Consider the following 24350-nt stretch of genomic DNA (forward strand, 5'->3'; position numbering starts at 1 on the left):
ACATTATTAATTAATAAAATTCAAGTAATTTATATTCGAAACTGTAAATCGGCAAGTTATTGTTATGAAGGTGTTGAACAGTGCAAGAATTGTCTTTAACGAAGGAGAAAAGTAATGACTGTAATTTGTGACAAAAACGTGAACCAAGGAGACAGCACAGGGCAGGCTGAAATCTGATCGCACCATACAGTTAGAAAACTACTTATGTAAGTTATACTGTTTATAAATAAGCCCTAATTTGCTGGTGAGAATTGTTTAAATATATTTAGTGTTTACCAGATTTCTTAATCTATTCTTTTCCTTTATTTTTTTACCTCCATGTCATATTATTTTTGTAAATATCAAACAGCCTTTACTACAGCAGAGAATACTGTGGCATCCTGGTCGTAGACAGAAGGCCGCTCTTTGTCTTCTATACAACTCATAGCTGCCCTATTTATTAATGATTTCATTTACAAATGCAATTTTTTTTTTACTGTTCATTGTTAAAGGTCCCTTAGGTAATTATAAAATTCATACTGATTACGTAAAGAAATCCGGGTTGTTCTTTTCCAAATAATAGAAGTCTTTGCGCAGTCAAAAACTAGTCTCCTTCTGACAACGATCTGGAGCCGACCAGAAGACGGACGTCTTCGACCGCTTTCGTGTCTCCTGTGGCAAAGGTGTGCCAAACTGGGAACACGACGTTCTAGTATGCAACACAGATTTACCGATCTGAAAGGCAACCCTAAGAGGTTTTGGTCGATAAAGACCAGCTGTCTAGGCACTCATTGACCATAACAAATGAAAACGGAGGATGACAAGATCGTACGACGGTTCATCGCTCCAATAGTCGCACGAACGCCAAAGTCATGCCGGAATAAGTGACCGCTGGTTAGAAAAGAAATTAAAATCGCTAAACTGAAGAAAGGCGATATGGCCCGTTGGCATAGTGTAAGATTTCACATCACGTAGAGTACCGTATGCGAGAGACCTTGCTCCTCTCCTGGTAGCACCCTACCGTAGGTCACTGTTGAACGAAGCGTTCAAAGTGTTTGGAAAAATGAGCAGGTCGTTCACGTTTTCAAGGAGTGCCTATTGTAGAAGTTTTTAACGCGTTTTATGCGTGCTTATTACGGCCTTTCTGCAGTCGTGAAATTTCGTCTGTAGGAATCGACGTGGTCTGCAAGCGACGATCGCGCTACTCATCTCGCTCTGTTCGCGTAACATGAGATCTAGCGGGCAACAGATACCAGTGCACAGGTTAATAATAATCGTGTTCCTTGCTTTCCGGAATGATTTCAGTCGGATCCACACTGTCGGTTAGTGAACACAACAGCTTTGTGGTTGAATTGAAGAGTTTCTGGAAAATCGAACAGAACGCATCATTCTTAATGGAGAGCAGTCTTAAATCGTAAGTTCAGGTGCAACCCAAGGCTGTTTCAGGACCCTTGCTGTTGAGATTGTACATAAATTAACCAGTGGATTATGTTTGAAGCGCCAGGATTCTGTTTACGTATAATCTCGCGGTTTGTAACAGTAAGCACAAATTCAGGCAGTCTGTAGCGCAATAGTTATTTGTGTGTTTTGAAGAGTTAGGAACCGTTCGTTTCAGCATAGTAAGTGTCAGTCAGTGAGTCAGTCAGTGAGTGAGTGAGTGAGTGAGTGAGTGAGTCAGTCAGTCAGTCAGTCAGTCAGTCAGTCAGTCAGTCAGTCAGTCAGTCAGTCAGTCAGTCAGTCAGTCAGTCAGTCAGTCAGTCAGTCAGTCAGTCAGTCAGTCAGTCAGTCAGTCAGTCAGTCAGTCAGTCAGTCAGTCAGTCAGTCTCCTGAGACACCTGGAGACCGGCAAGTTAAGTATTTAACTTTTTCTGGGTTTTCTTAGCAGTATAATTCGTAAATTTCGATCGCGGTTTTATGTTTGAGGTGTAATCTCGCGTTTTTGTAACTGTTAATTGTAGTCAGGCAGTCTATAGCACAGTTGGCATATTTCCTGAACGGCTAACTGTGCAGCTCAGCCGGCCGGGTTGGCCGAGCGGTTCTAGGCACTTCAGTCTGGAACCGCGCGACCGCTGCGGTCGCAGGTTCGAATCCTGCCTCGGGCATGGATGTGTGTGATGTCCTTAGGTTAGTTAGGTTTAAGTAGTTCTAAGTTCTAGGGGACTGATGACCTCAGAAGTTAAGTCCCATAGTGCTCAGAGCCATTTGAACCATTTTTTTGTGCAGCTCACTGAGGCAGCCTTTGTTTCTGACGCGTCAGGAGGGTAGCGGGTTGCATATCTAGGTTTCTCTGTGTGCTTTCATAGTTTAATTACGGAGTTAGCCGTGCTAGGACGGGTAGGATGTGTGCGCGTGCTGCATGCGGGCGCCGGAGCAGCTGACCGCAGTTCGCGAACAGCTGAATGCGCTTTCGGCTGCGGTCAGCCATCATCAGGATGCTATCTAGGGGTATAGCGGTGTTCGAGAATCAGGCGTGTCGCATGGAACACCTTAAGCAGTTGGCACACTGACGTTGCTTTTGAAAGTCAACGTTGGGCGTGGCGATTTCAAAGTGCTGCTGAATGATCAGTAACGATGCTACTTGTGCATACGGTACGTGGGCCGCAACGTGGTATACGCGATCGCAACGCGCTCCAGCGGCATTTGTGGCTCTATGTGGCTCGTAAATCACAATGTTTACGAAATGGACGAGTGTAAAATTCCTATGTTAGCTCTATTAAAACGTTCATTTCGTTCCTGGTCCATATGCTACGTTTTTCTGTTTGTAGTATACACAAATAAAAACTTACAGTATATATCCGTGAACGTGTTAAAAGTCGAAGATTTTATAATGTGCAGTCAATAAGGACATCGGCCTATAAAAGTTCCATTAGTAACAGTGAGATACAACATGCATGTGCATGTGCCATCTCACTGGTCAACGTTCAAACACACGTTCAGAATGTCTAACATGTTAGATATTGCTCTACGCGTTTAGAAAGACTCCCTAGCGTGCTAATCGACGGCTGTGACGACAGAAACTCGGCGCGCTCAGCGTTCGAATGCACGGTCCTTGTGTCGACGGCTTTACGTGTCGCTTGTTTCGCCCACAGGCTCTGCTGCCGAGACACATTACAATGCACCCGACGCGTTGGATCGTCCCTCACAGCAGGGCGAGCGGCGGGTGGTGAAGCGTTCGCGTCGCTCGAGGCGGCGGGCCAGTGTGAAGACTGGCTCTCTGGTCTCGCCTATTCCTCATGTGAGGGGGCTTTGCTAGTTATAGGGAGCTCCAACTTCAGACGTATTAGCAGTCTCTTGGAGATAGCGTTCAGGGCCGGAGAGAAAGCCGCCAATGTGCACTCGGTATGTCTGCCGGGAGGGGGAGGGGGGGGGGCTGATCAGAGCATCCTTCCCTGCAGCTTTAGTGTGTGCAAGACCAGTCGACTGCAAATTATGGCTCACGCCGGCACCAACGAAGCCTGTCGCTTGAGTTCTGAGGCCATCCCCATTTCGTACAGGCAGCTGGCGGAAGTGGTAAAAGCTGTTTGGTCTCGCGCGCGGTGTGCAAGCAGAGTTTGTGCAGCATTGGTCAGGGTCTTTTCGTTCGGAGCCGCGTGGAGGGTCTCAATCGAAGGCTTCGTCGACTCTGTGACGGTCGTCGACTCTGTGACGGAATTAGCTGCAGATTTCTGGACCTGCTTTATCGCATGGGGAACTGTAGGACGTCCGTTGATAGGTCAGGGGTGCACTACACAAAGGAAAGAGCTGCTCAGTAGCGGAGTACTTGCGGAGTGTAATTGGGGTTTTTTAGGCTAGAGGGTAGTTTTAATTACTGTGATGAACACTCTCCAAACAACACGCACATAGCGAAATCAGACCCCGTTCGAGGTAAAGACACACAGCCATTCCTTGAGCAGTTTGGTGTGGTAATAGGAGACAGCAAACGGAAAGCTGAACTTTTAAATTTCGCGTTTAAGAAATAGTTCGCGTAGGAGAATCGTACAAACTTATTATACCGTCGTTTGACCATCGAACAGACTCATCTATGGAGGGTAAAATAGCAGGCGTAACTGCCGTAGAGAAACAACCAAAGAGCTGAAATCAAATGTCGTCAGGTCCGGATGGAATTCCCGTTCGGTTTTACAAAGAGTAGTCTACGTCATTGGCCCCTCACTTACGTTGCTTTATCGCGAATCTCTCGCCCAGCTTCAAGACCCAAACGACTGGGGAAAAGCACAGGTGACTCTTGTGTATAAAAAGGATAAAAGAACTGACCCGCAAAATCACATCGGTTTGCTGCAAAAATATTGAACACCATACTCTGTTGTAATATTTTCCTTGACACAAAAGCTTGTGGCCACGAATCTGCATGGTTTTAGAAAGCGTCACTCGTACGAAACTCAGCTTGCTCTTTCCTCATATGATGTTGTGCCAACTATGGATGAAAGGCAGTTGGCAGATTCCATATTCCTTGATTTTCGAAAAGCATTTGATACCATACCCCACCGCAGACTGTTAACGAAGGTGCGACCATACGCAATAGGTTCCCAGATATGTGAGGGTGTCGAATATTTCTTAAGTAACAGAACCCAGTATATTGAATCCGACGGCTAATGTTAATCAGAGACAGGGAAGGATCGCCGTTATTTTCTGTATACATAAATCATCTCGCGGACAGCGTCAGCAGTAATCTGCGGCTGTTTGCTGCTGATGCTGTGGTGTACGGGAAGATGCCGAAGTTGAGACTGTAGGAGGATAAAGGATTACTTACACAAAATGTTGGTGTGATGAATGGTAGCTAGCTCAAAATGTAGAAAAATGTAAGTTAAATGCTGGTGAGTAGGAAAAACAATCCCGTAATGGTCGAATACAACTTAACAGTGTGCTGCTTGACAGTCGCATCGGTTAAGTATCTAGGCTTAACGTTGCAAAAGGATATGAAGTAGTACAAGAATGGAAGGACTGCCGTAGGGAAGGTGAATGGTAAACGTCGGGATATTGCGAGAATTTCAGGAAAATGTGGTTCATCTGTAAAGAAAACCGCATATAGACAATAGTACGACCCATTCTTGAGTTGTGTTAAAGTGTTTGGAATCCGCACCAAGTCAGATTAAAAAAAGAAAAGGAAGCAATTCAGAGGCAAGCTGCTAGATTTGTAGCCGATCTGTTCGAACAACACGCAGGTATTACGTAAATGCTTCGGGAACTGAAAAGTGAATCCCTGGAGGGATGGCAACATTCTTTTCGAGGAGCACTATCTGGAAAAGTTAGAGAACGGGCATTTGAAGTTGACTGCAGAACGATTTTACTGCCGCTAACGTACATTTGTATATGGACCGCGATGATATGATTTGTACGAAGTCATATAGATACGTGTTTCTCCTTAGCGCTATTTTCGAGCGAAACTGGAAAGGAAATGACTGTAAGGATACGAAGTACGCACCGCCTTGCAGCACACTGTGGCTTGCGGAGTATGTATGTAGATCTACAAAATTGTAGCGAATTGCAGAAAGAACTGCAGAGGATCGACACTTGGTGCAGGGATTGCCGGTTGGCCTTTAACATAAACAAATGTAACGTACCGCACGTAAACAGTCGGAAAGACCTGTTTCTATATGATTACACGATTTTCAAACAATCACTGGAAGCAGTCACATTCATTAAATATCTGAGAATATGCGTACGAAAGTAAAGCGGAAAGTAAAGCGGAACATACGCATAAAACTAAGCAGATGGCAGCTAAGAACCGGTGGAAGAATAATCAGGAAGTGGCGCATTATTCGCGACTGGAACAGGAAAGATGGTGACGGCGGTACATGAAAATACCCTCCATCACACTTAAGTTGGTTTCCAGAGCACACAGGGTAAATCACCTAAAACTTTCACCGCGAATGTTGCGTAAATGGAACGTGCTATTGATCAGTCAGGGGCTTGTATTGTTAGACACTCAACAGATTGTATTAACACTTATGTGTATTTTTTGTGCAAACATGCATTTTTTAAATGGAACAATGCCTATTTACATTAATAGAGTAAAAGTAGGGTAAATTAGAATGTAAGTCGTGTTTGTTGCCTGATTCTAGTCAGTCGTTTACGAGATTTCGTGCTTTGAAAAGTTTCCACTCCAACACTTGTACAATACCTGTAGTAGGACGCACTAAAAGACAGCACAAGTGCATGCACTAGTTAAGTGGATTTTGAGTAGTAGAAAGACAACTGACCATCACAGGTTGTGTTCAGAATGACCACCGGTATCGGCAGTACGCTCTTCCAATCTGGTACGGAACGACTGCTGCTCACGTGCTAGCATTTCAGCGGAGACGTTCGAACAGGCTGTAGTAATATGTCGTTGCATATCATCAGGTGTAGTTTGTATTTCTTTGTACACGGCGTCTTTCAGCTTTCCCCACGGAAAAAAGTCTGCAGGCGTCAAATACGCGGAACGGGCCGGCCAAGGTCTTCTGCGTCCAGTCCAACGATTTTGAAACAATTCGTGAAGACCTGTTGGAGTACTCCGTGTGCAATGGGCTGTAGAGCCATCATGTTGGTTCCACAACTTCCTCCTAGTCTGCAGAGAAACGTCTTCTAGCATCTGTGGAAGACGGTCTATTAGGAGGCTACGATACTTGTCCGCGTTCCGTCTATGAAAAGTGGGCGTATGAGCTGATGGTTCACTGTCCCACCCAACATGGTTACACTAAATCGATGCTGATGTTCCACCTGACGAAGCCAATTCAGGATTGTCAGCACACCAACGGTGCGTGTTTCGGCGGTTCACCTGGCTATGACTGCTAAATGTAGCGTATCACTGAACCACATTCTGCAGCACACTTTCAAATAAGCGCGCCGCCAGTTTTACCGCTGCGTTTCCCACAGCCGCCACGGCGGCACGAGGGCGCTGTCACGAACGATTGCGCTCCTGCCAATGAGATGCAAGCATCCCATCTTCGGACTTAGCGGCGGGTGTGCTCAATTTCGAACATTCATGCGCTGCCCCAATTTTGTTGGTCTGCCAGTTGAGTAACATGTACAGACTTACCTAGTGGCCAGTGCTCGACGTCCTTTGAACGGTCATCGTACTGAAGAGCGAGACATGTATAAATCTTTTGTATCTGTATATACACTCCTGGAAATTGAAATAAGAACACCGTGAATTCATTGTCCCAGGAAGGGGAAACTTTATTGACACATTCCTGGGGTCAGATACATCACATGATCACACTGACAGAACCACAGGCACATAGACACAGGCAACAGAGCATGCACAATGTCGGCACTAGTACAGTGTATATCCACCTTTCGCAGCAATGCAGGCTGCTATTCTCCCATGGAGACGATCGTAGGGATGCTGGATGTAGTCCTGTGGAACGGCTTGCCATGCCATTTCCACCTGGCGCCTCAGTTGGACCAGCGTTCGTGCTGGACGTGCAGACCGCGTGAGACGACGCTTCATCCAGTCCCAAACATGCTCAATGGGGGACAGATCCGGAGATCTTGCTGGCCAGGGTAGTTGACTTACACCTTCTAGAGCACGTTGGGTGGCACGGGATACATGCGGACTTGCATTGTCCTGTTGGAACAGCAAGTTCCCTTGCCGGTCTAGGAATGGTAGAACGATGGGTTCGATGACGGTTTGGATGTACCGTGCACTATTCAGTGTCCCCTCGACGATCACCAGTGGTGTACGGCCAGTGTAGGAGATGGCTCCCCACACCATGATGCCGGGTGTTGGCCCTGTGTGCCTCGGTCGTATGCAGTCCTGATTGTGGCGCTCACCTGCACGGCGCCAAACACGCATACGACCATCATTGGCACCAAGGCAGAAGCGACTCTCATCGCTGAAGACGACACGTCTCCATTCGTCCCTCCATTCACGCCTGCCGCGACACCACTGGAGGCGGGCTGCACGATGTTGGGGCGTGAGCGGAAGACGGCCTAACGGTGTGCGGGACCGTAGCCCAGCTTCATGGAGACGGTTGCGAATGGTCCTCGCCGATACCCCAGGAGCAACAGTGTCCCTAATTTGCTGGGAAGTGGCGGTGCGGTCCCCTACGACACTGCGTAGGATCCTACGGTCTTGGCGTGCATCCGTGCGTCGCTGCGGTCCGGTCCCAGGTCGACGGGCACGTGCACCTTCCGCCGACCACTGGCGACAATATCGATGTACTGTGGAGACCTCACGCCCCACGTGTTGAGCAATTCGGCGGTACGTCCACCCGGCCTCCCGCATGCCCACTATACGCCCTCGCTCAAAGTCCGTCAACTGCACATACGGTTCACGTCCACGCTGTCGCGGCATGCTACCAGTGTTAAAGACTGCGATGGAGCTCCGTATGCCACGGCAAACTGGCTGACACTGACGGCGGCGGTGCACTAATGCTGCGCAGCTAGCGCCATTCGACGGCCAACACCGCGGTTCCTGGTGTGTCCGCTGTGCCGTGCGTGTGATCATTGCTTGTACAGCCCTCTCGCAGTGTCCGGAGCAAGTATGGTGGGTCTGACACACCGGTGTCAATGTGTTCTTTTTTCCATTTCCAGGAGTGTATTTCTTCATTAAAAAGCTACTGTTAGCAACTTACACTGCTACTTCAGTAACGAAGTGCAGCGTTGCTCTTGGGGGGCAAAAAGAAAAAGTGCGATTTTTTTTTTGAAAAAATTAATATTTTGGTGGGCCACTTGGCAACAGAATCAGGGATTGATTACACTATTGTAATAACATACGTTGAGCATTAAATACCTGAATAAGAGAAACATCATTTCTGTGCATTTTTATATTCGCATGAAATATAAAATACCGTCGGAGAACGCAGCAAGTCCGCGTCCACCTTTCATGGAATACAAACAGTAAAAAGTGAGGCGCCAAATGCCTCATTTGTCTTGAAACAGCAGAATTCTTTTTTATATCATTAATCGATACATGTACAGAGAGATTTACAGGCACTGCGCAAGAACGGCAAAGATAAAAGAATAATAGATTCTGTCGCTGCTATGCGATGGTTCATTTCTTTTACTTTACACTTGTTCGATAACTTTAGGCCACCAGGCGTTTACTATTGAGCGTATATTAATGTCTGTGAGGCGAAAATTAGTAATATTACAGAAGTTATATATTTTTACTATTTGTTATTTGATGTAAGCTAAATTAATATCTGAATTGTCTGTTCATGAACGACATTTGTTCCTCGTTCCTGTATCCACTAAAGAACCATACAGCGTGCAAAGGAAGTCATAACAGATACGTGACACATCTAGAGGATCCTGTCTTAATGCTCTTATACAGAAGCTACCACTACTCTCACAATCGTTTCCATACAACTCTTGTAGCAAGACGGAACCCATGTCGATGGAGAACACTTGCTTGACTCATACCACTTCCTCGTGCGATTTGTCATCACTTGTTTACTTCTGTTACGTTGTCTGAGTGTTACACTACAACTTTCAAGTAACTGAGTGAAGAGGTTGATAATTGCCGAGATAGGTGACGTCTGTTGCGATATCTTGACGCACACACTGTACAAGAAAGAACCGCGTTCTTCTGACACCCTCCATAACCCACGAGCATGTCGGCTTTTTCTGCATGTGTAAATCCCATCGTCCACTCGCGACCTACTGCGTGGACTGTAAAACACTGACTAGCAAGTCGTAACGCACTTACGAAACATACAAGCACACTGTAAGCAAACATACCATCGTACATAGCAACTGCGCAGGCTGAATGGGACAAACTGGCGTCGGTGTGGAAACTTTTCAGAATACTCTAACATGATTCGCACCAGAAACCTGCAACAAAAACCGCTGATATTTTAATTTACTACGTTTAGTTTAATGTCAATAGGCATTGTTCTGTTTTAAAAAAGTGTAATATATATATCATCGTCTTCATGGATGACAGTTCGCACCCCCACCGTCCACATCTTGTGAATGACTTTCTTCATCGTTCTACTAGAGTGGCCAGCATGTTCTCGAGATATCAACCCTACCGAACGTGCCTGGATAGATTGGAAAGAGCTGTTTATGGACGAAGTTACCCACCAACCACTCTGAGGGATCTACATCGAATCGCCCTTGAGGAGTGGGGCAGTTTGGACCAACAGTGCCTTGACAAACTTGTGGATAGTATGCCACGACGAATGCAGGGATGCATCAATGCAGAGGACGTGCTACTGGGTATTGGAGGTACCGGTGTGTACAGCAATCTGGACCACCACCTTTGAAGGTCTCGCTATATGGTGGTACAACATGCAATGTGTGACTTTCATGAGCAATAGAAAGGGCGGAAATGTTTATGTTGATTTCTGTTCTAGTTTTCTGTACAGGTTCCGAAATTCTCGGAACGGAGGTGATACAAAACTTTTTTGATGTGTGTACATTTCCGTGATGGGGATTTATAAAGTTATCCTACTTGTACACGTAATATACAAAGTGAGACGAAAACGTAGTTTACAAGGCAAAGTAACACGGAGAAATATGCTGTGAAGTGTACGGAAACCCGTTCTTGTAGTACTGAAGCACGTGCAAAAAGTTTTACTTGTAAAATCCTTCTGAGATGTAAAATTAGTTTTGCTTTATTTCAGCTTCATAAAAGTAAACTAAATTTTACTGATCAATACATTTCTTTTCATAGAAGTTACATATCTTGCTGCAACAGGGAAAAGAAGGGAACCAGCGTTAAAATGCTCCTGTCGGAGCACAAAAACGCGAGTACGTTCCTGTTTATTTAAAAGAATGTAACGGAAAAGAGGTGCCTCATTTACCGTCCACAGCACTTTTAAAAATTTCCCAAAAGTTTTAGTAGGAGAACACATTCGTGCTTTTTTTCTGCTGAGAGAGAAGAAAGTAGTGGCAGTGACAGGCGTAAATATAAACAGTGATTGTGTTATAAAAAGGGCGAAGGAGACAATGGCAATGTGAGAGAAAGGGAGGGACGTAGTGGCAGTGGAATATAGCTGGTTGACAGAACAATTCTAGAAAAATAATGAAAGAGAAATTTCCCGGGAGGGGAGAGTAATAAGTGTGTGAGAGCCAGTGATAGTGACACAGAGTATATGACTATGATAACGAGGAAGAGGGAGACAGTGACAGTGAGAAGAGACAGCACCAGTAGGAAGGAAGGAGTTGGATATTAGCAGTAAGAGAGAGATCAAGAGGGTGACAGCTATTGAGAGAAGAGACTGTAGCACTAGGAGATAACGAAGGGGACTGTGGCTGTGACACAGGAGACAGTGACATAGATACGACGACAATGAGCTGGACTGAATGAGTGAGGAGTAGATGGGTATGAGCGACTTACAGGTATGGACTGTTGAGAGAGTGAGTTACAGTTAGCGGAGCTTATGGGCGTTGGAGATAAGTTGCATGTTACAAGAAGTTCGACTGTGTTCGCGTGCAAAAATTTTTGGGAAAATTTTTGAAGATGCTGAGGAAGGTAGAATGAGACAGCTGGAACCCCACTTTCCCAGCCTTTTAAATAAACTGGAACATACTCGCATTTTATGTGCTCTGAGAGGGGCATTCTTCCGCTGGTTGATTCCCGTTCAATTATTAGACTAACCATTGTTTTCTTCGTGGTATTCTGCAATATAAGCCATACATAGCCGTAAATTCCAGTCGCAAACTCTTACGTAAGTTTGCTTCAATTTCGAAGCCCGGAAACTTAGTTCATCAGAAACAACGAAGCCAATAGTTCACGCAATGTGAAAAAGTTTCAATAACAACACACACAAAAGCGTTGCAAAACACGCAAACTATTTATCATCCCATGTTTCGGTTAGTCTCCGTTTCACAGGTACGGGATGGCGCAGATAAAAGTAGTCCTTGTAAGTATAAAGGAAATGGAGTGAAATTACAGAAAAAAGAGATGAAATGGAATCACCATTTATTGACAGTGAAAAATAAATTTATAGATGATGATGGTGACCCCTGCAACATCAGTAGACAGAAACTCCCCATCCCCCCTCAGATTTAGTGATAAAATGGCCCAGTGGCTAACCTGTCAAAAACTGAAGTCAGATCAAGCATGAAAACAGGGAGGTGTACTGAATGGTGAAAAAGAAGCAAAATAGAGATAGTCAGAGGTCCAAGCTCATGAAGTGAAGTGCAGCATAGAGTAAATTGCAAGAACCACGGTGTGACAGTTGTGGTGTCACGGTGTGTGGTCACGGAGTTACACTGCAAAGCGGGTGATCTGGGTTCAGATCTCCATCATGCCACATATATATACATATATTTCATAAAATTATGAACTCTCCGTCCGGTCATTCCCAGTCTGGTTTCCTTCTGTAATTTTGGCAACTGTCATACTATACATTAGTTACAGAATGAGTCATGTGTTAAGAATATATTAACATAACACAAATATGATGAATAGTGAGAGCAGGCCAGTTAACGCATAGACCTCTCACAGAAATGAAAACAGTAAATAAAATGATGTGAACAACGTTACAATAAAGGAATTAAAGAGTCAGAACTTTCCGACGGAACGGAAGAGCCATAACACGTGGTACTTGTGTTTGAATAAATAGGAGGTATGTACGTCTGGAGGTCCCCTCGTTACGCTTGGCTGTTGCCAACAGGCGTCACACGACGGCACAGACGCAAATTTGAGTAGTGTGAAGAGACACGTCAGTGACCAGACGGACGGTTCATAATTTTGTGAAGGAGAAAAAAAGGATACGAGGGAGACTTGAACACGGACATATGCCTCCAGAGTTAAACGCCGTGACCACGTAGCCATTACGTGGATGTTCAAATTCTCTCGATGTTGCACATCCTTAACGTGGACCGTTTACTGTTTCTATCCAGTTTTTTTCTTTTTTTTTTCAAAGTTCAGTACACCTTCCTGTTTTTATGCTTGATCTGTGTTCAGTTTCTGACTGGCTATCCACTGGGCAATTTTACCACTGAATCAGAGGGGGGTGCGATGGGGAGTTTCCCTTGTAAGCAAATTCAGAAACATCCGGCGTGAAGCTCTGAATCGATAAGGGAAAATTCACGGCTGATGTCTTTCAGTTCCTGTATCGCTTGTGGAATTGTTTTATTGACCTTGCTCTTAAAGAGTCCCCATCGAAAAAATAACATGTTGTTAAGATCCAGCGAACGTGGTGACTTTAAATTTTTTGGTTACAGTTCGTTCCTCATTGAAGACATCATGGACTTACCTTAGACGTGCGGCAACGTGTCCCAGCTTGCGGGAAGAAAAGCAGTATTATCTTTCAAATTCAGTGACGGTTTTTTATTTTATTTTTAACACAAAATGTATCAAATTCCCGTGTATCCAACCGTGTTGACGGTAGTGTCAAAAATACCTGTGCAGTGATGTGTGTTAATGTTATCCGCACCAAACGCAGAATTTTTCAACATAGAAGTCGGCAATGTTAAGGTTCTCTGTTGTTCAGTACCTCGTGTTATGTGAATTCACATGCGCGGAAAAATGAAACCATGCTTCATCACTCATAATGTAATGGGAAGAGTCTAACAAAGTGTCGTTGATGTTGCTCAAAAGCCACTTGCAGTAATCACACAGACGGACATTAGAGTTCTCTTATGTTCGTCCGATATTGTCTGATTACTGTTAAGTGGACCATAGTGCCGCTTTGATATCACTGCAGGGGCAGTTTTGTACATACGCTATCGCCTGTATTGTCACATAATACGGATGGTCCGAAAATGGACACGGGTGTCAGATACTAGTCACCAACAAGAAATAAAGTACTTCTCAATGCAGCTTATGACGGAGCCACGACCATTAATTTCACTTAGTGATTTAGTCGTAGAAATTGACAAAAATTTAGTGCTACCCAGAACGTCGATAATAGAGTAATTTATTGGGCTGAGATACGCCCACAGTAATAAAATGGTTGAAATTTGGGGGAAACTGAAAAATGCGTCCACAAACGTAAAATTTGTCTCTAAATGCATCAGCAAAGGACAAAGAAGAGTTTTAAAACTGATGCATTTCAATTCAATGCACTGTCCCACGCAGAATGAAAAAAACTAATTTTTGTTCATAAAACGGCGTACCAAGTAAATCCATACGGTCACGGAACAATAATTCAGAAACTCTTAGTAATTAAAGATTGATCGGCACTTGAGTTTAGGAACTGATTTATGTGGAGGTATTTCCTGTTTATTCGCTTAACATTTTTTTCTTGCCGTGAAGGCGGTTTTCCGCCTTCATCCAGATGACTTTGGCGACCTTACGGCCACTGAGCAGTTGTAGTCCTATAATCTTTTATTCCTTAAAATTAATTTCCATAATCGTGGGGAGGAGAACGAGCAAGTGAGAGAGTTAGTAGTCTTGAATCTCCTAATTTATTCTCCTGTGCCCTGTGATAGCAACCGCACTGAGACAGAACAACTTTTGGGAAGTACGGTACCGATATGAGGATAAGGCAAGTGTCCCACATTTCGATGCTCTCCTACCATTTATTATTACGTTGTCAACGGCCGTTACAATGGAAGATAGTGAGGGTCAATGGCCGCTAAGAACCGAGATAAACGCAGCGCAACAGTAAATTTCAGACAGAACTGATGCTTGGAAAATTCTCTCGGGCTGACAGTTCCAAGGAGCAGCTGTGGAGCGTAACAAACAGTTGCCCAACTTTCGTGCCCTGAATGTGATAAAGCTGACAACTTTGTCAGTAGTATCACGGACACCCCTCAATAAACGTTAGCCCCCTTGCCTTCTTTCCTAAGAAGCAAGGTAGGAGCCAACGCTTACTGGGGAGCTGCATGAAAAGCAACTTACGAAACTGAAGCAGTACTTTCACAGCAGCAATTAATCACTACATAAAGCAACATGAACTGCAGGTATGAATCACACAGCACTTAACCTGGGGAAAACATTTGTAACATTCCAAAAATCTAAGGCATAAAAAATCGACATGAAGTATGTTGGATTAGAAGAGTCTTTTATGGGAAACACGGAAATGACCACATGTAGGATCATATCGAGTAGCATCAAGTGATTAATGAACGCAGGTATGTTTGTAAAAACTGAAAAAGACTAGGCCGTTGCGACGAGGAAGTATATTCTGAAAGAGCAAGGAATAGACAACGGCTGCACGAAGTTTAGGGATCATAAGGAAATAACAGTATCTGGATATAAGATTCTAGCACTCAAAGAATAATTGAAAAGACATGATGTCGCCAGTATGAGCCATCACAAGATGGAACAGCGCTATTAGTTAATGACTTTCCTCCACTTTACAGATTAAATATACTTATCTTTGCAGGACGTGAATTCAAAATTTACTGGAACCCCAAAATTGTAAGTGATAAAGCAACCGATACACCCATCTGTTATAACAGTGATCAACAAATGTGAGAGGACCGTTATCATGGACACGGCTGTATGGAAGGCACATAATTTGCAAACGGTCTGCAATGAGACTATCTACATTTACATAGATACTCCGCAAACCACACTAAAGTGCCGAGGGAGGGTTCATCGAACCATCTTCACAATAGTTCTCAATTATTCCAATCTCGAACAGCGCGCGGAGAAAATGATCACCTACGTCTTACTGTGCGAGCTCTGATTTCCTTTATTTTATCATTATGATCGTTTCTCCGTATGCAAGTCGGCGTCAACAAAATATTTTCGCACTCGGAGACGAAAGTTGGCGATTGAAATTTGAGAAGATTCTGCCGCAACGAAAAACGCCTTTGCTTTAATGATGTCCACCCAAAACCTGTATAATGTTAGACACTATGTCCCCTATTTCGCGATAATACAAAACGTGCTGCTCTTCTTTGTTAAACTTTCTCGATACACTCCATTAATCCTATATTTAAGGATCTCAGATCGCGCAGCGGTACTCCAAAAGAGAGCAGCAAGTGTAGTGTAGGCAGTCTCTTTAGTAGGTCTGTTTCATTTTCTAAGGGTTCTGCCAATAAAACGCAGTGTTTGGTTTGCCTTCCCCACAAGATTTTCTGTGTTCTTTCCAATTTAAGTTGTTCGTAACTGTAATTCCTAGGTATTTTTTTTAGTTGAATTTACGGCCTCTAGATTTGATTGAGTTATCGTGTAACGGAAGTGTAACGGATTCCTTTTAGCACTCATGTGGATGACCTCACACTTTTTCTTATTTAGGGTCAATTGCCAATTTTATCTTTTCTAAATCGTTTTGCAATTTGTTTTGATCTTCTGATGACTTTTAGTAGATAAACGGGCAGCGTCATCTGCAGACATCCCAAGACGGCTGCTTAGATTAGCTCCTAAATCATTTATATAGATAAAGAACAGCAGAGGGCTAAAAACTCTTTACGTTGGGGAGCGCTAGAAATCGCTTGTGTTTTACTCAATGACTTTCCGTCAGTTGCTACGAACTGTGACCTCTCTGGCAGGAAATGACGAATCCAGTCACTGCCTGCACTGCACTGCAGTTCCTTCTCTAGATTGTCGCACAGATGACAAAATGGTAGATATCGAAACTGTGACGATATTCCATAAGCACGGAATTTCACTACAAGTCGCTTGTGTGGTGCCGTGTCAAAAAGCCTTTTGGAAATCTAAAAATACGGAATCCATTTAAATTTCTTGTCAATAGCACTCAACACTTCGTGTATGTAAAGCGCTAGTTGTGTTTCACAACGGCGATGTTTTCTAAGACCGTATTGATTACGTGTCAGTAGACCGTTCTCTTCTATGTATCTTCTATGACCAAATAAAGGGATGTGGTAGGTCAGGTGAAAGTAAAGTCTAATCGGAAGCTTGTGTAGTGATAATTTCGGAGACAGACATTATGCCAAACCGAACTGAAGAGGATACAAGATATTAGACTGCGAACTTTGCCGAAAACTGAAGACGACGTTTTTTTCTGGAACACTTAGTGAATAGTTTAAATTCTTGGAGACTATCGCTGACATACAGAAACTTGTTACATATAAAATATCAATATTAATGAGCCAATGGGGTCAGGGTGGCTCGAATATTTGACTTCATAGCAAGGAGGAGGAGGATATTGGTGTTTAACGTTCCGTCGACAACTAGGTCATTAGAAACGGAGCAAAAGCTCGGATTAGGGAAGTATTGGAAAGGAAGTCGGCCGTGCCCTTTCAAATGAACCATCCCAGCATTTACCTGGAGTGATCTAGGGAAATCACGGAAAACCTAAATCAGGATGGCCGGACGCGGGATTGAACCGTCGTCCTCCCGAATGCGAGTCCAGTGTGCTAACCACTGCGCCAACTCGCTCGGGTCATAGCAAGTCTAGACGATGTTGCATGAAGATTGACATGATAGCAGATACGTAGAAGCAAGTGGTCGGCCGTCGTGGAGTCATAGCAACAGTGAGAGAATAACAAGAAGTTTGTGGGAATTCATACAATAGTGACATAAAATCATCATACGGCATTATTGGTCGGGAGTGTCAACATGAGAGATTGTTTAGCCGTCTAATGCAAGTATTTTTGAGGCGACTCCGGTGATTTGCGCATCGATGATGATGATGACACAACATCCAGTGTCCGAGCGGATAAAATCTCCAACCCCGCCGGGACTCGAACACAGGACCCAATGATCTAGTCAACAATGATTCACTACGAAAGCGTTGCCTCGCTGTCGTCGGTGCCGCGATTTAAACCCATCGAGCCGCTGTGCATCCGCCAGTCCCTGCGACTGGTCGCAGCAACTCAGTCAGATTTGACACTTTAGCAAGTTTCTATCTAGCAATGCGACTAGGGTTGCCAGGTCCAAAAATAGAAAAGCCGCATTCGACGTTATATTTAGCCCGACGTTTTGCCCTGAAAGCTGAACCAGATTTTCTAAATAGAAATAGTCAGTTGGGTCTTTTCAGTCGTTCATTAATAATCAGTTAATCTCTGTTTTTGCCAGCTCAAATTCAGACGTCCTTAAATTAAAAAAAAAAAAACACTTAAGTCTTGAATATTATATTTATATCTTATGCGAACCTGTCCGTCACGCTCGCGCGTCGGGTCTGCCTGTGTTGACACACATGCGCGAACGAGAGTTTTTATTCTGAATTACTGAAATTGGCAGAATATTACTTTACAGTTCCACACCAGAATGCTAAACATTAAATGGATGTCCTTTCATAATTGCCCTATGTACAAAGAAACGCAATAAATTATAAACTGACACAGTCACAAAGATGTTGTTGTGTAATTTAAAATTATACTGTCGAAAATTCCACGAAATGATTTCAAAGGTAAATAACGTTCTTTATAAATTAATCATATACAGCTGATGTTCCTGAGATGTATTGACTCTCCCTTTTAACTAAGATAGTGACGTAGCCTGAAAGAATGAATTAAAGTTCGTACTGGCGCCGGGATTCGGACCCTGGTCGTTTGCTTACTAAACAGATAGTGAGTTCAGAAGAGAAAAATTCATGCTGAACTACATATTGTTTTGTCTACACACGTCTAAGTGAAATGGCATAAGTTACTGAATACTTTCTCTCTGACTCTCCCGGAAGAATTCTTTAATAAAGAATTTTTAATTTATTTTTACTCAATATTACCGTGGTCTCCCTAATTGCCCATTCTTGTTCCTATCATCAGCTGATTGGCATAGTGTACTTTGCCACGCTCGATCTGCGTGTTAGGCTCGTTCGCACTACGAAGAGAAACATGACACAGACAAGGAAAACACTGGTTTGGTATATCTATATGCCTTTACGGTATACCTCCTTATACTTATTCCTCGTGCTGACGTCATTAGCCTGGAACAGACCTTAATTGTGCGTTCTTTTCTTCATCGCTTAAAAGCCGGACATGCCGGACGTGTATATATTTGGCCGGACACGACCGTAAAAAGTCGGACATGCCCGGCTGCAGCCGGACACCTGGCATCCATAAGCACGGCTGCAATCTGCAATTTGCGAGAGCAACATTAACCGAGTCGCTAGCTTGTGCTGCGTTTGTTGTTTTTAGCGCTTCATGATAGTTGAATAACATGGTTAGCCTGTGACGACTCAAAGATTTTTGTTCTTCTTTCGTACAGCAAAAATTGATTTCGGCGTAGAACTTTTCATCTTTGACGTAAAACGTCGTCCTGTAATTTGGTTTTCAGTGAATGAGAACTGTAGCAATAAGATGGAATACCATAATGCTACGAAGAAGAAGAAAATACTTTATTTAGAAATTAAAACTGTAAAAATTAATCATATGTATTATTTTATTACTTATTAAAACCTGTGTTATATGTTGTCCATGTTTAATCGTCTTCAGTACTAACAAAATACCGTACTATGCGAATTTGTCTTGCGATATAGCGTTCGCTTATAGGCTTGGTGGTGTTTACGCCTTCTAAACCAATTATTTCCTGTTTCAACCAATGTGAATAAATTTGTTTTCAGAACAAAGTTTTGCAGAACGCATCGTACTCTATTACGAACCGGACACGCCGTTAAAAGCGCAGGACCAACAGGCAAACAGCTGGTGGTGGACTAGGTACAGGAAGCGCCCAAGCGTGGCAGCGAACAGAAGACCCGCGGCGTAGGAAACAGCTTTAGTGCCAGACTGGAGACTTACATCGTGTGGGTTCGGCCCCTTTACAACTTCTGGCAAGTTAATGCAGTGACGGCCTTCTACTTCCTTGGCTGCAAGATACGGACGGCAATTTGGGTAGTGGCGTAACAAAATGACAATATTCTCAACCATCAAAAAACGAGAAAACCGTCTTGCGGAAAAGGGGCTATTAAGTCCATAATTACAATCTAAGTGTTAATTTTTTAACTCCTCTTCTGGTAGAGGTCGGAACGATAAGTCCGAGTTTCTTGTACCCCTTGTCAGTCAGTAATGCTAACTAGTTTATGCAATGGGTTGGTGTAAAAACTCGAAGCGTTTTTCCATAGTTTAATAAACACAATAGTTATGTATTAGAGACTTTAGTCATCAGTAATACATTCTTCTTAACTATTTAGAAGTCTGCCAACACTGGGGTAACATTCAGATTTCGCGACAGTAGAAATCACTTGCTTTTGAGGTGAAAACTCGTCGATGAATGTTTGGAGCGCATTTTCATCAGGCAAGAAATTTGCTTGAAGGCTGTTTGATAGTGTGGAAAATGTGAAAATATGAGGGCGCAAAATCAGGTATAATGTTGTCAGTCAGTCTAGCAGAATGCAGGCGGGCGTGGAATTGCACCACGTCACACGGTCTTCCTGGTCGTTGTTCTTGGATTACGTCTACAAGACGTCTCAGTTGTTCGTAGTGAATGTCAGCAGTGATGGTTGCACCCCTGGAAAGCAATTTGTAGTACACCTCACCGTCGCTGTTCCACCAGATTCACAACATTCTTTTGTGGATGCGCGCAGATCCTTGTACGGGAAGTTGCTGCTATGCCTAGACTGAGCCCTTCATTTCTTTTCTTTATGTTGGCATGAGGACACCATTTCTCGTCACCAGTAATGATACAGACAGGAATGGTCTGTGTTGTTCAAAAGCCAGTTGATGACGAGCAAGCAGCGACGCACATATGCCTACCCGCAGATTTACGTGATTCTGGCTTAAGAGCATGCGGTACCCACATATCCGATTTTTTTAACCTTTTCCCAGTGCATTCAAATCTCGCACAATGACGGCATGATCACAGTTCATCAAATTTGCCAGTTCTCGAATACACTGGCATGGATCATTGTGGACTAACGCGTTTAAACGATCATCATACACCGAAGGTCTCCTGAACGTGGAGAATCACTAATGTCAGAGCGATCCTCGTTAAAACGAGAAAATCATTTCCTTGCCGTGGCCTATCCTATAGCATTCTCCTTTAATGCACCGACATAAAAGTATTTACATCAGTATTTCGATTAAACGAAGTGGCGTTTCTCACTTAGGTGGTTGTTTAAAGTTCTTCGTATCACCACAAATTTTGTCTTTTTAAGCCATTATCAGCTTTTAGCTAGAAAAGCGTCCATACGTATAATAATGCAGCGTATTCACATTATATGCTTCCGTTCGTTTCGGTTTACTAATATGGCACTCGAAACATCAGAAAGAGTTATATCTACAGCGAAAACCAATGGAAGCACAAAATGTGAATACGCTGCCATTTTTGTGCATATGGCCCTTTTTCTAACTAAACGTAGGTAATGATTTAAAAAGCCGAAACTAGTTGTGAACTGGAGTAGTAATTTAAATAACTGCCTAAGCGAAAACCGCCACATTCATTGTTATTTAGGTGCCCAAATAGCAAAACTCTTCTACTACTTTCAGTGTTTCATTTCCTAATATAATTCCCACAGCATCACCTGATTTAATTAGTCTACATTCCACGATCATCGTTTTGCTTATGTCTTCCTTTCAATATATTGTCCATTCCGTTCAACTGCCGCACACTACAGTCAAATAACTAACGCACACCCGTTCACTGCGCACTCACTGACTGTTCACAACTCCGAATAGTGGTAGATCGCATACATTGGCAGAAGTTGCAAAAGGGACGAAACGTTCCGAATTATGTCAACGAGTCCGAGCATAACTATAGGTCCCAGGCAACAAGACTATAATCCTTTCATCATAAGAATAAACCTGATGTAAACAAACACAAATGCGGTGATTGATCAGAAGCCGTCGCACACGTGCACTGGTGGTGTTACGCTCTTGGAAATAGGTCTTACGTATGTAATAGATATATTATTACTAAGTTACGGTAAATGAAACGTTAAGATATTCAAATGTATTAACGCCATCAACATTTTTCTTAATCACGCTTTAGTTACGTAGTTTTTATTTCAAAAATCGTGTACAGTCACAGTCTCTGCAGCGTTGTGCTCTGATTGTCGCGCTGTCAATGCGCAGTAGGAAAATGGCTGAGGCTGCTTTCTGTTCTGTAGTGAAACACGCGCGTGGAACACAGTTAAAAAATTGCCGAGAAATAGCTGTTCTTAATGTTTTTCATAAAATTGCGGAGATAATCGGTTTTGAAGTTTTCCAAGTGTTGTATATAATGTAGTTGGCACTGAAACACGTTGAAGTTGTAGCGCTGTCGGTAGCGTAATGGAATGTTGAACAAATGCGGTTACACGTGCCTTGGTTCAGATCACCCCAGTATCCAGTTTTTTTTCTCGTTCAATTTGAAACACCTACATCTCGTAATTATAAAACTCATCATTTTTTAAATGAATAACGCACGTCGTCTTGTTTCTAATTACATATTGGAAGCGAAATTCCTGTTTCCATTTCAAATACAAATTCTTAATTATCGATATTTTATTAAAGACTGTTCATAAAAGTTGTTTAAATGAAGAAAATACAGCAATGTAATTTTTAAGGCAGAAATGAAAAACAAAATCCTCTTTATTTGGACTATGTCCATCGTTTTATACCACATAGTTAAGTATCATAGAAACACAATCATTTTCACAGTATTGAGCACCTCATACAAATGCTGCATTTTTACATTTGCTACTGTACCATTACAATGTGAACCCAGCAGAACTGATTTGGAGCCAAGCTGCGGGTTTGGCCCGAGAAGTAACAAAACAAGACTGTTAAACTGTCAGACGTACTGGAACTAACGCACGCAGCTTTTTCACACGTCACTGCCGAACGCTAGCGGGTATAGAACGGCTCGTCATAAAAGAAGAGAAAATGCTGCGCCTGGTTGGCTTCGTGGATTCTGCTGATGATGCGCGCGTTATCAACGTAGCAGGTGACACTACCAGAACTGAAATGTATTTCTTGGTTTCCAATAAGGAAGTAGCTAAGAGATTACCAGACGACTGACTGTAAGTAATGTCTTCAGTGGCTTCAATATTTAACTGTGTGGTGAAATCCTTCAGTACTCTTACGTCACACACGGCTTATGCAGAGAAATTAACCAAGTCAGGAATTTTCGTCATTCTTGTTTTTAATTACAATAGTACCCAGCTAAAAACGATAACGTGTTGCGGTTTTCGTCTAAGGAGCGTATTCTGAGATATTTGCAGTGTATTATTTCATTCTGCTTAAAAATTAAATGACATTCGAAGCTGTATCGCTCCTCTACTCGTCTCTTTTTACTTGTGAACTGCAGCTAGCCACGTCACTGCAGGCTGGCTGTACCAGCTGACCGGCCAGTACTGTGTAAGTTAAATGCGTCGATAAAGTTGTTGTCCCGTAAATCGATGTGGACATAACGCACAGCACAAAACGCACCCTTATTATCGTACTTGACAGTACTAGACAGTTTGGCCAAAGTCCCACGTGAAACGGAAATCGAATGGGGTTCCAGCAAATGCGGAAGAATACATAGTGTAATGTTTACATCTGGTTTATTCTTATGATCGAATTATACACTCCTGGAAATGGAAAAAAGAACACATTGACACCGGTGTGTCAGACCCACCATACTTGCTCCGGACACTGCGAGAGGGCTGTACAAGCAATGATCACACGCACGGCACAGCGGACACACCAGGAACCGCGGTGTTGGCCGTCGAATGGCGCTAGCTGCGCAGCATTAGTGCACCGCCGCCGTCAGTGTCAGCCAGTTTGCCGTGGCATACGGAGCTCCATCGCAGTCTTTAACACTGGTAGCATGCCGCGACAGCGTGGACGTGAACCGTATGTGCAGTTGACGGACTTTGAGCGAGGGCGTATAGTGGGCATGCGGGAAGCCGGGTGGACGTACCGCCGAATTGCTCAACACGTGGGGCGTGAGGTCTCCACAGTACATCGATGTTGTCGCCAGTGGTCGGCGGAAGGTGCACGTGCCCTTCGACCTGGGACCGGACCGCAGCGACGCACGGATGCACGCCAAGACCGTAGGATCCTACGCAGTGCCGTAGGGGACCGCACCGCCACTTCCCAGCAAATTAGGGACACTGTTGCTCCTGGGGTATCGGCGAGGACCATTCGCAACCGTCTCCATGAAGCTGGGCTACGGTCCCGCACACCGTTAGGCCGTCTTCCGCTCACGCCCCAACATCGTGCAGCCCGCCTCCAGTGGTGTCGCGACAGGCGTGAATGGAGGGACGAATGGAGACGTGTCGTCTTCAGCGATGAGAGTCGCTTCTGCCTTGGTGCCAATGATGGTCGTATGCATGTTTGGCGCCGTGCAGGTGAGCGCCACAATCAGGACTGCATACGACCGAGACACACAGGGCCAACACCCGGCATCATGGTGTGGGGAGCGATCTCCTACACTGGCCGTACACCACTGGTGATCGCCGAGGGGACACTGAATAGTGCACGGTACATCCAAACCGTCATCGAACCCATCGTTCTACCATTCCTAGACCGGCAAGGGAACTTGCTGTTCCAACAGGACAATGCACGTCCGCATGTATCCCGTGCCACCCAACGTGCTCTAGAAGGTGTAAGTCAACTACCCTGGCCAGCAAGATCTCCGGATCTGTCCCCCATTGAGCATGTTTGGGACTGGATGAAGCGTCGTCTCACGCGGTCTGCACGTCCAGCACGAACGCTGGTCCAACTGAGGCGCC

The 24350-nt window shown here is 44.0% G+C and overlaps 1 protein-coding gene across 3 annotated transcripts in view; it reads left to right on the forward strand.

The window, feature by feature from the left end:
- Positions 1–24350, forward strand: part of LOC124804850 (ethanolamine kinase) — a 152504-nt gene that overhangs the window by 26338 nt on the left and 101816 nt on the right. The window lies entirely within an intron of this gene.

Source organism: Schistocerca piceifrons, chromosome 7 (assembly GCF_021461385.2).
Source record: "Schistocerca piceifrons isolate TAMUIC-IGC-003096 chromosome 7, iqSchPice1.1, whole genome shotgun sequence".
In the NCBI taxonomy this organism is placed as follows: domain Eukaryota; kingdom Metazoa; phylum Arthropoda; class Insecta; order Orthoptera; family Acrididae; genus Schistocerca; species Schistocerca piceifrons.